Raw genomic sequence first — 17,981 nt, 5'->3', positions numbered from 1 at the left:
ACGGAATATAGTTAAAGAACAGCAACACACTACAAATATTTTCTTTGTTCTACTACTTATCCTATGTAAAGTATAAATTTTGTAGTGACAGAACAAAAGGTAGAATGTTGGTTTCATAAAAAATACTGAAAATGGTTTCCTCTAGATTTGCTCATGGCTGAGTTTCCAACAGAATGCCGCTCTGGATTATTGGTATGCTTTTGTATTGGAGAAAGATAAACAGGGATGCAGAAACCACACTCCAATCCTGCCCCTTTCAGCTTTTCGGAACTGCTAGGCTTGCCTCCCTTTGGAGTGTTCTTACCATGGCTTGCTCAGCCCCACAAAAACAATAGCCACCCTTTTCCTACTTTCTTTACATTCATGTCTTGCTGGCTTTCGCACTACTCACTAGGAAGTTTAGTAAAACGACTGGAGAAGTCTGGGGATAGCAAATTTGAGAGATAGATGTTAATAACTTTCACTGGGCCACATGACAGAGAGTTGGGCGTGAGAGGGAAGCAGCAAGCTTTCAGGCACAAAGGACCTGCCTTGAGTGGGGCTCATTCACATATTCATTTAAGCTCTATGAATAAAGGGTTACCAGATCAATATAAAAGTGATATTTGAAAAAGTAAATTTTGCCTAGACTGTGTCTGGGCATTCTGTAACTAAATACTGTTGATAAATAGGTATTAAGTTCTCCTGTTTACTAGTTAAGGACAAAGTACTAAAATACAACTCCATGGAGATGAAGCAAGCAAGTCCCATAACAGACATATATATCTTCAGACATTTGAGTATGGATCTCTGTCTGGGGACAGGTGATGAGTCAACAGAGAGCTTGTGAGTCACAGTCAAAGGAGATCTCGTACAAGCTGCTGATCAGGAGGACTCTCTGGATGAAGTGCTCTACAGACAGATAGGAGCAGCCTCGTGCTCATAGGCCCTTGTCCTCATGGGGGATATCTGTTGGAGGGACGGTACAGCCTGGCACAAGCAGTCCAGGAGGTTCCTCCATTGTGCGGAAGACAACTTCCTCTTGCAAGTAATAGAGGAACCAACAAGGAGAGGTGCCATGCTTTACCTCGTACTCACCAATAAGGAGGGGCTGGTTGGGAAAGTGATGCTCCAGGGCAGCCTTGGCTGTAGCTATCAGAGATGGTCGAGTTTGAGATCCTCAGGACAGTAAGAAGGGCACACAGCAAGCTCACTGCCCTGGACTGCAAGAAAACAGACTTTGGCCTCTTCTGGAACCTGCTTAGTAAGGTTCTGTGGGATAAAGCCCTGAAGGGCAGGAGGGCCAAGACTGCTGGTTGATATTCAGGGATCAACCAGGTTGAGGGAAGGGATACTTATATCCTGACTTACAAGCTCAGGAGTGTTGTGTAACAACTAGAAGGAAATGTGGCAGGAAGGCCAGGAGACCTCCATGGATGGATAAGGAACTGCTGAGAAAACTTAGAGGGGAAAAAAGAGGCTTATAAAAGGTGGAAGCAAGGACAGGCAGCCTGTGCAGAATACAGGGACATTGCCCAGGAAGCTAGGGACCAGGTTAGGAAAGCTAAGGCCCAGTTAGAATTAAATCTGGCAAGGGAGGTGAAAGATAACAGGAAGGGCTTCTATAGGTATGGAGCAAACAAAAGACAGACTAGGGATAATGTCGGCCCTCTCCAGAAGCTATCAGGAGAACTGGCTACCCTGGCTTTGGAGAAGGCTGTGGTTCGCAATGACTTCTTTGCCTCAGCCTTCATCAGCAAGTGCTCTGACCACGCTGCCCAAGTCTTGGAAGGCAGACACAGGGACTGTGAGAATGAAGACCTTGGGCCCACTGTAGGAGAGGATCAGGTTCAAGACCATCTTAAGAACCTGAACGTGCACAAGCCCATGGGACCTGATGAAATCCATCCGCGGGTCCTGAAGGAGCTGGCAAATGAAGTTGCTAAGCCACTGTCCATCATATTTGAAAAATCATGGCGGTCAGGTGAAGTTCCCGACGACTGGAAAAAGGGAAAAAAAACCCCTCATTTTTAAGAAGGGGAAAATGGATGACCCAGGGATCTACAGACCAGTCAGCCTCACCTCTGTGCCTGGCAAAATCTTGGAGCACATTCTCCTGGAAAGCATGCTAAGGCACATGAGAAATGGTTGGCGGTTGGTGACAGCCAGCATGGCTTCACTAAGGGCAAATCATGTCTGACCAATTTTGTGGCCTTCTATGATGGGGCTACAGAACTGATGGATGGGGCAAAGCAGTTGAAGTCATCTCTCTGAACTTGTGCAAAGCGTTCGACACTGTCCCGCATGACATCCTTGTCTCTAAATTGGAGAGACATCAATTTGATGGATGGACCACTCAGTGGATAAGGAACTGGCTGGGTGGCCACATGCAAAGAGTTGTGGTTGTCGGTACTGGGACCAATCCTGTTCAACATCTTTGTCGGTGACATGGACAATGGGATTGATGCACCCTCATCAAGTTTGCCAGCACCACTAAGTCGTGTAGTTCTGTTGATACGCTGGAGGGAAGGGATGCCATCCAGAGGGACCTCGACACGCCTGTGAGGTGGGCCAATGCCAACCTCATGAAGTCCAACCAAGCCAAATGCAAGGTCGTACACCTGGGGCGGGGCAATCCCAGGCATGGCTACAGGTTGGGTAGAGAAGAGATTCAGAGCAGCCCTGCGGAGAAGGACTTGGGGGTCTTGGTCGATGTGAACATGAGCCGGCTGCAGTGTGCGCTCGCAGCCCAGAAAGCAACCGTATCCTGGCCTGCATCAAGAGGAGCGCAACCAGCAGGTAGATGGAGGTGATCCTGCCCGTCTCCTCTGCTCTCATGAGACCTCACTTGGAGCATTGTGTGCAGTTCTGGTGTCCTCAACATAAAAAGGACATGGAGCTGTTGGAGCAAGTCCAGAGACGGGCTACAAGGATGACCAGGGGACTCGATCACCTCCCATATGAAGATAGGCTGAAAAGGTTGGGGCTGTTCAGCCTGGAGAAGAGAAGGCTGCGTGGAGACTTCATAGCAGCCTTCCAGTATCTGAAGGAGGCCTACAGGGATGCTGGAGAGGTACTCTTCATTAGGGACTGTAGCAACAGGACAAGGGGGAATGGGTTTAAACTTAAATCAGGGAAGTTTAGGTTATATATAAGGAAGAAGTTCTTTACTGTGAGGTTGGTGAGGCACTGCAACAGGTTGCTCAAAGATGTTGTGAATGCTCCATCCCTGGCAGAGTTCAGGCCCAGGCTGGACAGAGCCTTGGGCAACATGATCTAGGGTGAGGTGTCCCTGCTCATGGCAGGGGGGTGGGAACTAGATGACCTTCAGGTCCTTTCCGTAACTATTCTATGATTCGATGATTTTATGATTTGTACTGGACTACACATAAGAAACTTCTAGACTCTGTCTTATGTAAGACATGACAGAGTGTTCTGGGGCACCGGAAGCATGTGTTTATTTACAACCTAATACAATACACCTCAAGTGACTCTAGTTTTTTGGGGGTTTGGTTTTCTTTCTTTTTTTAAGGCTCTTTCAGGGAAATGCAAAGCTTTCACTGCAAAATCAGGCAGGCAGTAATCTCAACTCCCTGCTCAGGTCCTCCGCAATCTGAATTTCAATAGCTGAAAGATGAGCTCAAAAAGCAACATACCTTGTCTGGACCATATAGCTCATTTCCATCTTCTGCCCTTGCATTAAGATCTGGGGCAGAATGCAGGAGGTACTGAGTTATCTGGACCCCTTCCTCCCCAGGAATCGAGGCAGCTATGTGGAGAGCAGTTAACCCCCCTAACTGAAAACACAAATATAGCATTAAGACTCCTGTTTATCAGAAGCAGCACTTAAATAGTGATAAATATTATTTTAAGAATAATCCAAGCTCACTCTTCCCATATGCTGTGCCTCACAGACAGCCACCAGAAATCTAGAGCCCAGACTTATAAGACTGTGGAATACTAAAGGCCCCAGACACTTGGCCTGTTAAAATATCACAACAGCTATAACCAACGTGAGGACCAGCTTTGCAAATATTCCTCAACCACTCACAAGCTTGGCAATCAGAAAACATAGTAAGAAAGAGAAACTTGGAGAGTAAGGAGCTTTGAGTTCTTTCTACTAAAAAACAGAAAAATAAATCTTTGAACAGGATAATCGCTTTAAACAGCTTTCTGGCCATTCTAAAGCTGATTCTGACATGCAAGATATTTTACAGTAGGGCACTGAAGCTGCAGTACACACCTTGAATCCCATATTATGAAATATCATTCAGTAAAACCTTCGATGGAAGCCGCACATCAGACATGGCTCCCCTTTTTAAGAGGAGTTCCACTGCTTCTGCGTCTGCAGCTTTATCAGCAAAGAACAGAAGGTGTGGTGGGGCCCAGGATGCGTTGGGATCTGCACCTCGATGAAGCAGTAGCTGGATTGCTTCCCATCTCTTCTGTCGTCTAGAATTGACATAGAAAATACCAGAATAACATATTAGCACCTTCCAAGAAAAGCTAGTGGACTAAAATGGCTTGCAGGTAATAGACATTACAACTGTCACTTAGCAGAGGGAAGACATGGCAGTCTTTAGGGTCACATCACAACTGTCATACACCAGTCAGGCAACAACATTATGACCTGAAGAGGAGACAGTACAGTCAGTGTATCTCAGCCCTCTAAACTAAAGCAGTGGCATGCAAAGAGCAGTCTCTGCAGTCATGAAAAGCTGCAGCATAGGGACAGGTAAAAAGCTAGGCAAGGTTATCTGCGTCTTTACCAGTCTCACATGTGACTTGTAAAACATTTAGTCTTCGTATTGTTTAATGAAAGAAACAGAGTCCTCCCTCCTGCCATCAAAGACTGCTTGGAAGTTTCTTTCCTCAAGTAAACTTCATTCACCCATCCATCCCAACAAAACAAAGGTCCAGTGTTTCTCTTAAACAAAAGCTGGAACCGGAGCTATGCTAGATTAGGACAGTATATTCCAGGTGCCATCTGCATTTCTATGGAGGCAAACTATCCACACACACAAAAGAATCTGACACCCCTACAAAATGAAGCAGACAGCACTTGGATGCTTGGATATCACCCAGAAATTCCATCACAAAGTGTTCTCACGGTATACTCATCTTTGCAGGCATTGTAATAACTCGGCTTTACCCACAAGCCCTACATTCAGCAGATCTCTATATTCCAATGAACAATATGCGGTATGCACAGTATTTCAGACAACAAGAATCATGGGAGGTGGGAGCATGTTTTACTTTTGTGCCACAAAAGTAAAATGTGGCACAAATAAGGGATGGAGGTCAGAAGGCCAACCACGAACTTTCAGTCTGAGGGGTCTGAGATGTCAAAACGACCTACACTGCCATAAAACCCACACAAAAATTTTGACATCTTTGGTGACTGCTCTGTAAGCAAAGCAAAAAGCAAAATGTGTCCCTTTCAAAGATCCACAAATGCAAAACAGTTGGACTGTTTCAGTTGACACTGGTGAACAGACACTTGCAGAAAACAACAAGCAAGTTCCTATGTAGTCAAGACTTCAAGTAACAAATATATTCTCCTTCCTCAGGTCTGCACTACACTGCAACTCTCCTTGGCATATTTAGAAGCTTTTCACAATCTTCTAACAAGAAATCTTGTCTTGTTCAAGCATGATGTCCTTTGCTTGAACTGCACTTTTCAACTATAGTCTTTCTCAGTGCTGCCGTGAGCCACATTAGAGCGTATAAACAGTTAGTGGTTTCTACTCGTAAACAAGGTTTGCCCAGTTAAACAATCAAAAAATATCTTTCCTTGCAACGGATGCACATTTATGTGAAATATGTGAAATAATGTTACCTTCTTTTTGCAAAACCATTTATGAGAGTTGGTCTCCCATTTCTAGCGCATGAGACTTACTCTCACACTATGCCTTCAGCATCACTCACAGTTTCTGAGGATTCTGATTTTTCAGTCCACTTAAAGATTAAAAAAAAGAAAAAAGAAGTGTTACTAAAATGAAACAAATCTTCTTCCAGTGCATGACTCAGTATATTAACACACCTGTTAATCACAGCTTTAACGCAATACAGCATATAATGATACTGGAATTTTGTTAAGCGCTGTTAGGGATATAATTTAGAAGTAAATTGTAACTAAGTTTTTGCTTGTTCATTTGTTTTAATTTCTTAAAATAACAGAATATTTCTCTTGTTCAATTTCAGGGCAAGTTCAGGTTAGATATAAGGAAGAAGTTCTTTACTGTGAGGGTGGTGAGGCACTGGAACAGGTTGCCCAAAAAAGAAGTGGGTAAATGCTCCGTCCCTGGCAGTGTTCAACGCCAGGTTGGACAGAGCCTTGGGCAACATGGTCTAGAGGGGTTGCCCGTGGCAGGGGGGTTGGAACTGGATGATCTTAAGGTCGTTTCCGACCCTCACTTTACTATGATTCCATGGTGTCTAAAGCGTGTTCAGAACAGTTGAATCTTTCTTCCAGTATACATCACCTAACTTAAGAGAAAAAGAATTGCTGAAATAACACGAGACACACACAGATTTTCAACCTGCATTAGCTTGCATGAGAATCTGATACTAGGATCTACAAGGCTAATTTTTCCAAATCTGGATGCAAGTTCAACTCAGAGGAAAAGTGAAAGCAGTGTATGTCTACTCGCCAGATCTCACAGACTGCTACAGACAACGACCAACATAGAAAGATCCCCTCTCTACTCCTAATTACCTTATAGTACTATGAGAGGTAATAGCTCTACACTGATTTTCTGTGTAGTTTTCAGCAGCAGTTCTCTCTCACTCCCCTTCTCCCTTTCCCATATAGTTGCCTTGCAACTTTAGCAGTGTTTCGCACGACCACATGATCGTACTCTTGGAACTGGAACAGTGACTTCAGAGCAACCAAGGATTATTTGGTACTTAATTTCCAACAAGTTTCCTCAAAGCACAAGCCTAATCTGTCTAACCTCATGTGAAAGTTCCAGAGGCACCCCTCCATTTCTAGGCTACACGGAAGCACTTCTAAGACCACACAGTTCCTGCCCAGACCCCTTTTTCAGCTGTTTTCTCATCCTGGCTGGTGAGTCCCAGCATCCTTGCTTTCATTGCTTTCCCATTCCCAGGTTTGTACCCTTACAAAATTCATATCCTGTTCCTACACAGGAAGTAAGAGCAGGTGTTTCATTTTGTGGCAGAAGAAAGGTTAGGGATACGACTCTTCCTTTTTGAGTACTCCCCAAGCATCACCAGACTTCTGACAGAACAATCGCTTCGTAGTAGCCACCTCCATGATGCCAGCAAGGTTACGTAGTACCAGGAGAATCACCTACATCCTACTGTTCTACTTACATTTTTGTAATTCCCATTAACTCTCCCACTGCATCTTCACTGTGTTAAACACCTAGCCAGCACAGCCTCACATTCTGCTATTGATATAGTGCCTTATTTCAACTGCTGAGTAAGCTTGTAACTGCATAGGAGCATGTTCTTCGACTTAGGAAGTGAGTGCAGTGAGAGCAGAGATTATTCTGCAGTTTCAGAATGTAAAATGTATTAAAGTTCTGAGTTTTATATACAGCAAATTTTAAAAGCAAGCTTGCAGGTTGGCAAAATACTACATTATGATTCTGTTATTTTAGATTAGAAGTAAACAAACCTTGTAACTGTGCAAGCTCCTCTCAGCAATATTAACCTTAAAAGATTCTTCTGGATAAACAAGAATAAAACACACGGAGAGAGCAGATAATCCTTCATCACTACACTTACTCACATCAGCTCCACTATCAAGAAGAAGATTGACAAGAGCATTACGGGAAGGAACCTGTAGAGGGGAAGCATCCATATTTGCATATATAAGTACACACTTCTTGCCTGGGACATGGAAAGAACTGACAGCACAATTTTGAGGTAATGATGCTCTACACTGTTTATCTAATTCACATTGATATTTTCCTCAAAACAGAAGCTCAATGTCTTACAGGGTTCAGAACATAACTTTTTTGGTTAATTTCAACTAATGGATTTTGCAGGAATTCATCGAGGTTTCATGCACAGAGAGACTAGAAATGACTGAGACGGCTATAGGAGAAATACAGTGTTCTAAATTATCTAGCTTCTGCTTGGCATTTACAGTGAATGCTGAGTATTGAGGCAGCTGACAGAAAAACAAAGAAAAAGGCAGGGGGAGAGATTGCATCCCCCTCCTACAGAAACTGGAGTTGTACATGCGTAGTTTCAGCCACAACCGCTTTCCAGCAAAAACAAAACAACTCTGTGTGCATCTGATTTCAAATAGGATCAAAAATAATAAGGGCACAATCACATCCAAGAACATAGATCTAGCCCACTGCATAATCACAACCTGAAATCAAACCTGACATTTGAAATCACTGCTAATATTTACTGAAGGGCTTCTTTTAGGTTCTTTGTTTACCATGGGGGTTGGCACGATACCAGTCATTACAGACACTACTCATGCCACACCGCTTTTCTGGGTTTCCTGCTTGTTGAACATTCCTTCATACTATGTAATGAAACAAGAGAAAAAATTAATCCAGCCTACTACGCCAGGAACTTTCTCATCATGTGGTAAAGAGTCATGCTTAGAATCTTACAGCCGCAGCAGCAAGTGCTGTGTATCCATGTTTGTCAGCTATGTCTGGATGAGCAAGCCCGTTCCTCAGAATCGCAGAGACCCCATCATAGTCTCCTCTTGCTGCCTTCTTAATTAGCTGCTCCGAGGCAAGTTCTCTGGGGCCTGAAGGCCCATAAGCATTGCGGGCTCCACTGAGAATGAGGTTGACATCTGAATTGAACTCCACTTGACAGCGCCTAGAAAAGGAGAGAAAAGCACAGCACATTTAAGCAGCTAGGTACTCTTGGACCACTACTGCAGCTAAAGAAAATGCATCAAGAATAAAATATGCTGGTCCGCAAGATGGGAAAATAAGGCCAGCTATCATTTTAAGAGCTATTTTAGATAGTGTGAGCTTGCTTATATTAATGGGGTGCTGGCAGTAGCATATAGATTTTATCTAGACAAGTTAAAAGTATTTTAGTAGATGTTTGATGGACGGGTAAGAAAACAAAATCTAACTACCATGTGTTTTTATGACCCAATTTATCATGCACAGTCATGACATTTGTTTATGATCTAATTTTCATCACCTGCTTTAACTATGACTATAAAATATACATAGGTATACTATAAAATATACGTAGGTAGCTTGTGTTGCTATCAGAAAAGCAAACAAGGAAATCCTCCATGGGCTCAAAAAGCATCTGCACATACAAGTACCAAGCTACATAAAAACTGATGTGCAGTTGGCAGTTCTACTAGCTGTCGACTTTTTTGTTACAGCGTATTTTGAATAGCCTTGAAGAAGAACAAGAGTCAAGACAACCACAAAGAGTTATCAATATCCATATTTTCAGTACTTTTGAAAACCTGGCGCTATGCTTCCCCATATTTTTATTTCTATGCCAGACTACACTCTCAGGACAGCGAAGGTCAGAACAGGTCTCTACAGCCCTTGACTCCCAATTCTTTTCAAAACTGGACTTCCAGAAACCCTGACTTGTTAATGAGTAATGGGATTATTTTTCTAGGTGTGACCAGGATAAACCCAATGTTTAACTTAAAGGAATAAAATCTATAAATTGAGAGATGAATATGTTATTTGCTTCCTTTTTTAACAAAAAACAACCCTTATTGGCAACTTGTAATCTCAAGGCCACAAAACCCAATCTCGAGTGCAGCTTTTATCCTGCAACGTAAATTTGAAAACAACAAACACCCATGGGTAGTAATTGTTAAAAATCCACACATAATAAACAAATCATCAGCAGTTACCTCTGCTTATACACGTGCATCTACCTTCTAACCAGCAGGGAGGTTACATTTGCAACAGGCCAAGGGTCCTCCTCAGGCAGCTTCTTCTGAAAATACAGAGCATCACACTCTCCAGGAAGGAGTGAGTCAGAGTAAGACGATCCATGTTACGAGAATATGCAAAGACTCCTTCAGGTAAAATATCCTTATCATCAAAAGGGAGATGTTTATAGCTACGGAGAAATGGGTCTTCCTCAAGTGAAATATACCCCTTCTGAGATCTGTCATCAGTGTACCTGTAGTGCGCTGGATAATCCAAGACAGGAAAATAACCAGGTACTTCAGTACATAGCTTAATTAGATGATCTCTGAGCCACAAGCCAACATCCTGACAGCCATCTGGATAGCTCTCAACCCCTGGTCCAAATCGCTCATCAGATTTGTACAGCCCCTTAAGAAACAAGTAAACTCACGAGTATCAGTCAGAGATCAAACAATTTGTACAGTTAAAGTCTGGATTGTATTTAAACCAATCTGGCTGCTTTTGGCCTTACTGGTCCACTTACTATTGACAGAGCAATAACTGCCAAAGCCAATCTGAACAGCAAAGCCTTCACGTTCACTTTGGTCTATTAACAGCAAACACAAATCTTCCAGCACACGAACAGTGGAAGGCCCTAAATTTAACTACAGTAGGATGTATATGTTTAGATTACAATTCCTGATGCTTTTAAGGCCTAGGCAAGATTTTATTTTAATTTTATTCTGTGATCAATTTTAGATTGCAGCCTTTTGGTCCAGGACAGGTTTTTGGTTAGATTTTACTACCTTCTCAAAACAAACATTTCTGAAACACATCTGGCGCAGACACAGATTCTGGAAATGGCACGTTTCTTTTCTTACAATGTAACTAAATTTAGGGTATCTATAGTCTTGCAAGCATGACACGACATGCCAACGGAAGAGTCTCAGCAGCAAATAGTGCACTACAGGACAGGAGTTTCAGTCTTCCTACAAAAGGTATCCTAGTTTGACCTTGACACTGTGGTAGGTAAGGTATAAACATCATCAAACTCAAGCAGACTCGTGTATCTGGACCACACAGATGGTTCAAGACAGGTTCACACTGAGCTATCACAACCTCAAAACAGCCATTTGGAGCAAAAATCAGCAACTTCACACTGAACTGTTTAGCTACACAGATAAATGAGTAGGCCAAAAGCACTATCACTGACAGAATATACTGGCAAGAATAAAATTCTGAGTATGGTTATGATCTCAAGTTTCTCTGTTTTTCCCCGAGCTTTAGATTTTACATCATATACTCAAACTAAAGCTCTCCTAAATCTGTAATTAATGCCACATTATCAACACTGAGCAAGAATGCTGTGTTCTTGTTGATGTCTCCTCAGTGTTGATTGGCCCTCTAAATGCAAACACTGTTATGTTCACAGTATCACAGTATGTTAGAGATTGGAAGGGACCCCAAAAGATCATCTAGTCCAATCCCCCTGCCAGAGCAGGAACACCTAGGTAAGGTCACACAGGAATGTGTCCAGGCGGGTTTTGAATGTCTCCAGAGAAGGAGACTCCACAACCTCCCTGGGCAGCCTATTCCAGTGTTCTGTCACCCTCACTGAGAAGAAGTTTCTTCTCAAGTTTAAGTGGAACCTCTTGTGTTCCAGTTTATACCCATTACCCCTTGTCTTATCATTGTTTGCCTTTGAGAAGAGCCTGGCTCCATCCTCGTGACACTCCCCCTTTATATATTTATATACACTAATAAGGTCCCCCCGCAGTCTCCTCTTCTCCAAACTATAGAGACCCAGCTCCCTCAGCCTTTCCTCATAAGGGAGATGCTCCACTCCCTTAATCATCTTTGTCGCCCTGCGCTGGACTCTCTCCAGCAGGTCCCTGTCCTTCTTGAACTGAGGGGCCCAGAACTGGACACAATATACTAGATGCGGTCTCACCAGGGCAGAGTAGAGGGGAAGGAGGACCTCTCTCGACCTACTGACCACCTCCCTTCTAATACACCCCAGGATGCCATTGGCCTTCCTGGCCACAAGGGCACAGTGTTGGCTCATGGTCATCCTGCCATCCACCAGGACCCCCAGGTCCCTCTCCCCTACACTGCTCTCTAACAGGTCGTTCCCCAACCTATACTGGAACCTGGGATTGTTCCTGCCCAGATGCAGGACTCTACACTTTCCCTTGTTATATTTCATCAAGTTTCTCACTGCCCAACTCTCCAGCCTGTCCAGGTCTCGCTGGATGGCAGCACAGCCTTCTGGCGTGTCAGCCACTCCTCCCAGCTTAGTGTCATCAGCAAACTTGCTGACAGTACACTCAATTCCCTCATCTAAATCATTGATGAATATATTAAATAATACTGGTCCCAGTACTGACCCTTGAGGCACTCCACTGGATACAGGCCTCCAACTAGACTCCGCCCCATAGACTACAACTCTCTGGCTTCTGTCCTTCAGCCAGTTTGCAGTCCACCTCACTACCTGATCATCCAGGCCACACTTCCTCAATTTAGCTATGAGGATGCTGTGGGAGACTGTGTCAAATGCTTTGCTGAAGTCAAGGTAGACCACATCCACCGCTCTGCCATCATCCATCCACAATGTTATTTCCTCATAAAAGGCTAGGAGGTTGGTCAAGCATGACTTCCCCTTGGTAAAGCCATGTTGACTGCCCCTCATAACCCTCTTATCCTTGACATGCCTTAAGATGGCATCAAGGATAAGGTGTTCCATCACTTTCCCAGGGATGGAGGTGAGGCTGACCGGTCTATAGTTACCTGGGTCCTCCTTCTTGACCTTTTTGAAGACTGGAGTGACATTTGCTTTCCTCCAGTCCTCAGGCACCTCTCCCGTTTCCCAAGACTTGGTAAAGATGATGGAGAGTGGTCTAGCAATGATTTCCGCCAGTTCCCTCAGCACCCGCGGGTGCATCCCATCTGGACCCATGGATTTATGGATGTCCAGATTGCTCAACTGGTCCCTAACCCATTCCTCGTCGACTAAGGCAAACTGCTCCAGTGACCTGACTTCATCTGAGGTCTCAGGAGTACAGGGCTCTTCAGGACTGCCTCCGGCAGAGTAGACTGAGACAAAGAAGGCATTCAATAACTCTGCCATCTCTGTATCTTCTGTCACCAGGGCACCCATCCCATTCACCAGTGGGCCAACCTTGCCTCTGGTGTTAGTTTTATCAGCTATGTATTTGAAAAAGCTCTTTCTGTTGTCCTTGACCCCTCTGGCCAGATTTAATTCTAAGGAGGCCTTAGCCATCCTAGCTGCCTTCCTACATCCTCTAGCAGCAGCCTTATATTCCTCCCGAGTGGCCAGCCCCTCCTTCCATGACCTATAAACTCTTCTCTTCCACTTGAGCATACCCAGCAGTTCCTTATTTAGCCACGCAGGTCTCCTGGCCCTCTTCCTTGACTTCCTACGTGTCGGGATGCTCTGCTCTTGAGCTTGGAATAAGCAATTCTTGAATGTCAACCAACTATCTTGGGCCCCTTTACCTTCAAGCAGCCTTGCCCATGGGATTTCCCCTAGCAATTGCTTGAAAAGGCCAAAGTTTGCCCTGCTAAAGTCCAGGGTTGCAATTCTACTTGCTATTGTACTGGTCCTACCACACAAGATCCTGAATTCCACCATCTTGTGGTCGCTGCAACCAAGGCAGCCCTCAACCTTTACTGCTTCGACCAGACCCTCCTTCTTAGTGAGGATGAGATCCAGCAGCGCTCCTCTCCAGGTTGGCTGATCCACTATTTGGATGAGGAAGTTATCATCCATACACAGGAGGAACCTCCTGGACTGTGGCTGGCAGGCTGAGTAGTCCTTCCAGCAAACATCAGGGAAATTAAAATCCCCCACGACGACCACGTCCTGTGACTGTGAGGCTGCTCTCAGCTGCTTGTAGAAGGCCTCGTCAACTTCCTCACCCTGACCTGGTGGCCTGTAACAGACACCCACAACAGTATCGCCCCTGCCAGCCTGCCCCTTAATTCTCACCCACAGACTCTCAACTCGCTCGTCCCCTGTTCCTGGACAGAGCTCAGTACATTGCAGCTGCTCTCGCACATAAAGAGCAACCCCACCACCCCGCCTGGCTGGCCTGTCTTTCCTGAAAAGGACATAGCCCTCCATGAGTATATTCCAGTCACGTGAGCTGTCCCACCACGTCTCTGTAATTGCCACCAGATCATAATCTCCTGACTTAACACAGGTCTCCAACTCCTCCTGCTTATTTCCCATGCTGCACGCATTGGTGTATAGGCATTTCAAGGAGGGAGCTGAGCTCACCAATTTCACCCTAGGATTATAGGAGGCCTCCCAGTCTTCATCAATCCTAGAGTGCTGCCCCACAGCAGTGGGAAACAGTTGTTTCTCTCTATGTTTTAGATTATTTGAGGAATTGCAGAGATACCCAGGGATCAGCAGGAACAGGTGGGCACTGTTCCCCTACACTTGGGACTTGTCAGATATACCTTTTAGGAAAATAAAGAAGGACTGCAAGCTCTTAGAAAACAAGATTTCCAGCTTCTACTAGCAATATCAGGGCTGAAAATGATGCAAACCAGCCAACTAGCTACCTGGAAACTTCAGAGTGCTATCTTCACAGTTTCCTAAAATGCAGTGCTTTTCCAGTTTCTAATTCATCCTAATATGCCTTTTGAGAGTACTGTCTAACAAATAAGCTCTTCATCAAAGAAGGAGAATAAATACCCAAATTACATACATCAGATACGTGAACAAGAAACTTTTCCAGGCAGCACTGGTGAGGCTGCACCTCAAATACTGTGTTCAGTTTCAGGCCTCTCACTACAAAAAAGGCATTGAAGTGCTGGAGCTGGTCCAGAGAATGGCAGTGGAGCTGGTGAAAGGCCTGGAGCACAAGAGTGATGAGGAACTGGGGGTGTTTAGCCTGGAGAAAAGGAGGCTCAGGGGAGACCTTACCACTCTCTACAACCACCTGAAAGAAGGCTGTAGTGAGGTGGGGGTTGGTGTCTTTTCCCAAGTAGAAAGAGAAAATGGCCTCAAGTTGCACCACAGGAGGTTTAGTCCGGATATTAGGAAACATTTCTTCCCTGAAAGGGCGGTCAGGTCTTGGAACAGGCTGCCCAGGGAAGTGGTGGAGTCACCATCCTGGAGGTATTTAAAAAGACATGTAGATGTGGCACTTACGGATATGGTTTAGTGGTGGACTTGGCAGTGCTGGGTTAATGGTTGGACTTGATGATCTTAAGGGTCTTTTCCAGCTCAAATGATTCTATTATCATCTCCTTCGGTATTTCCCCATGGGAAAGTTGAGTACAGAAGCTAAACTGTTGAAATAGCACCCTAACTCATGGGAGATCAAAGCATGACAATTTTGCTCTAAAGAACTAAAATACTAAGGGAGCTACTCGGAAAAAAAAAACAACCAAAAAACACCAAACCAAACCAAACCACTGCTGACTTTGAAAGGCACAGGAATTGCAGTATTAGCACAGCAATTTCCCAGTTCCCTGAAATTTTCTGACATCCTTCCATTCCAGCATCCCATAGGCTTCTACACGGCCAAGATAAAGAGCTCCTGTGAATTTGGAACCATCAGGCCTGTAGTTAACCCCATTTCTGTGGCGGTGGCCTATGTACAACTTTCCCACATATCTCTGTAATCCACAAAAGAGGACAAGACAAGAAGAATGATACAACTGATAGGACAAAAATAAGTGAAATTGCATTCTTACTGCAGCAGAGCAGGACTAACAAGATGCAGGCAACTGACACACGAAGAGGATGAATCTGTTACACAGTTAAGACTGGGCACAGTCTCAATGTCACTTTAGTTGTGGGCTTCAAAGCCCAGCCAAGATTTTACCAATTTCTCTAGAAGCTCTTCCATCACATAGCAATCAGTAGTCCATACTACTTCAGTAGATGTATCTCAGTGTTCATATTCTCATTGCTAAATGACAGAGGAGAAACCAACATCTATTCAACCATTCAACAGCTGTCCTAAAGACCGGTATGCCAATATACCTTCAGCATTCTGCATTCAAAACAAAAGGTAAAAGTCTTCAACTGCCAGATGCATGTGAAGTGACTGGATTATTAAAACTTTACACACCACTTGCTTTAAAAGTGCTCCAAAACTGCCACTTTAACCCTTCCGGAGAACGCACTGATGAAATTTTGTACCATAGGCAAACAAAGTGCTGGGCTGTATGAAAGTGGCTGATGCGCAGTAAAAAAGTTGTCCATAACCCCCTCTCTTCTGTGAAGAAAACCTTAGCTACCAACCTGCTCATCTGACTGTACCTGACTGAAATCTGATCGTCATTGATTTCAGTCACAAACACTTCAAGGTATTCACCACTTTGAAGCAAAACCAAGCATTTGGAAGATATTTTATATAAATCAATCAAAAATTGTTAATTAAAAGCAAAAACCACTTAAATAACAATCTCAATTCTTCACTTCTTCTGTTGCATTAAAAATAATCATAAAGTATGCAGCCCTGCCACAGTCTTGGCACTTTGTGGCATAAAAGGAGCGACTGCCCCTGGCTTAAAACAAAAGAACATTATGGTGCTAATAACAGCACTCACAGCAACCATCTACCATCTTCTCTGGGACTGAGGACAGACTGAGTGGTCCGAGGGAGAGAACAGAGGGTGTTATGTGAAACCGTGGAGCTCAGTTTTTATTTTCACAGTGGACGTGTTACCAACCCAGACACGGACTGACAGGAACACCAAGAAGAGCAGTGAGGGCCGATTCCCCAGGTGAACGTGCTCTCAGACATCACACGGATGCTGTGAAAGCTCTTGCCTTACTCAGAATAAGCTCAAACTGAGTTTGGCACCAGTAGAGGGCGAGCAGGGAGAGAAAGCCCAGGGAAGGCGGCATCCGAGCCGCTCTTCTTCCAAGGAGGAAGCAGGGCCTCCAGACCGCCCCTCCCCTGCCCACGGACGGGCAGGGCTCCCAGCGAACACACGCTGGGGGACACGTGGCCACGGCGCATCACCGACAGCCGTCCGGGGCCCGCGGAACGCTCGTACCCGGGTGGCAGAGCGGGGGGCCTCCGGCGGTCTCTCCCCGCAGCCCAGCATCAGCACCCCGCACGTTGCCGGTCCCCGGCCCGCGGGGCAGGCCCTGCCTGGAGCTGTGGCCACAGCTAGCCGCCCTCGCCTCTTCCGTGCCCTTGGCCGCCAGCAGAGCGAAAACTCGCCCCACATCGACGGCCATGGCCGCGCCCCCGACAACACTGCCGACTCCGCCTGGTGGGGTGCGAGGCCCCAGATCATGGCCGGCGCCTTGCCGTGGACACCCCGGCGGCCTCGCCCGGCGCTGGGGCCTAGAGGGAGGCCCGCGTAGCCACCCTGCGCCGCCCCCCCGCGGCAGTACCGTATAGGACAGCAGGCCTGACCGTGAGCCCGGCCCTGCTCACTCCAGCCCTTTGGCCTGCTCTTTCTGCCAGCGCTCGTCGTCTCTTCTGCAGACTCTCGCAGCTCTCCTGGCCGCCTTGCTCAACCTTGCTGTGAAATACGAGCTCACTCCTCTAAACGAGATAACAGGGTTTTATTGAGGGACAGAGTCAGTAAAGCAAAAGCAACAGCGCTGGGTGCGCGACCGTAGCCAGAGGCGCGCTGATGAGCATTTGTTACAGGTTTATATACTTTCACTATTGCATTACCCATATACATAGTCATAATTCCCGCGTATAGGCAGGGAATATTATATCTAGCTCCAGGACCTTATTATCATAAGTCTCCTCCTCTTGGCATCTGTGTGCTGCTCTGCGGTGATTGTGGGCAGGGGTCTTGAGGATGAAGTAAGCAGTCTTCCTCATGTGAGGAGGGGTCTTCAAGATGAAGTAAGCAGTCTTCATCATGCTGTACTCTTCACCTTTGGCACACTTGGATGCCCCAGTAATCACAGAACTAGCTGAACCCAGCCGTATCTGTAATTCTTCTGATAGCTGGCAAAGATTTAGAACAGCGTGACCTTCCTGCAACATTTATTGCAGGAGGGGCAGACAGGGAGTATCCCAAGCTAGCAGATGTTTGGGAGCTTCTGTCTCTAAACTAACTGATAAGTAGAAGGATGGTGTGAAATAACTCATTCAGGTTTAGTCAGGCCACTAAATTCCACAGACTTACAACACAAACATTGAT

General features: G+C 45.3%; 1 pseudogene across 1 annotated transcript in view; it reads right to left on the bottom strand.

Moving 5' to 3' along the window:
* Window positions 1–17,042, bottom strand: part of LOC308228368 (ankyrin repeat and MYND domain-containing protein 1-like) — a 38,843-nt pseudogene extending 21,801 nt beyond the window's left edge. The window contains exons 1-9 of the transcript in view: window positions 16,774–17,042; window positions 15,844–15,853; window positions 15,327–15,473; window positions 9,821–10,250; window positions 8,583–8,799; window positions 7,625–7,789; window positions 5,885–5,937; window positions 4,260–4,431; window positions 3,636–3,776 (exon numbers count right to left, since the gene is read on the bottom strand). The product of the transcript in view is annotated as an ankyrin repeat and MYND domain-containing protein 1-like (transcript). The remainder of the gene's footprint in view (window positions 1–3,635; window positions 3,777–4,259; window positions 4,432–5,884; window positions 5,938–7,624; window positions 7,790–8,582; window positions 8,800–9,820; window positions 10,251–15,326; window positions 15,474–15,843; window positions 15,854–16,773) is intronic.
* Between the last annotated feature and the right edge of the window lie 939 nt (window positions 17,043–17,981).

Source organism: Psittacula echo (assembly GCF_963264785.1).
Source record: "Psittacula echo genome assembly, chromosome: 18".
In the NCBI taxonomy this organism is placed as follows: Eukaryota; Metazoa; Chordata; class Aves; order Psittaciformes; family Psittacidae; genus Psittacula; species Psittacula echo.
The sequence above is the reverse complement of the archived record's forward strand: the minus strand, read 5'-3'. Positions and strand labels throughout refer to the sequence as shown.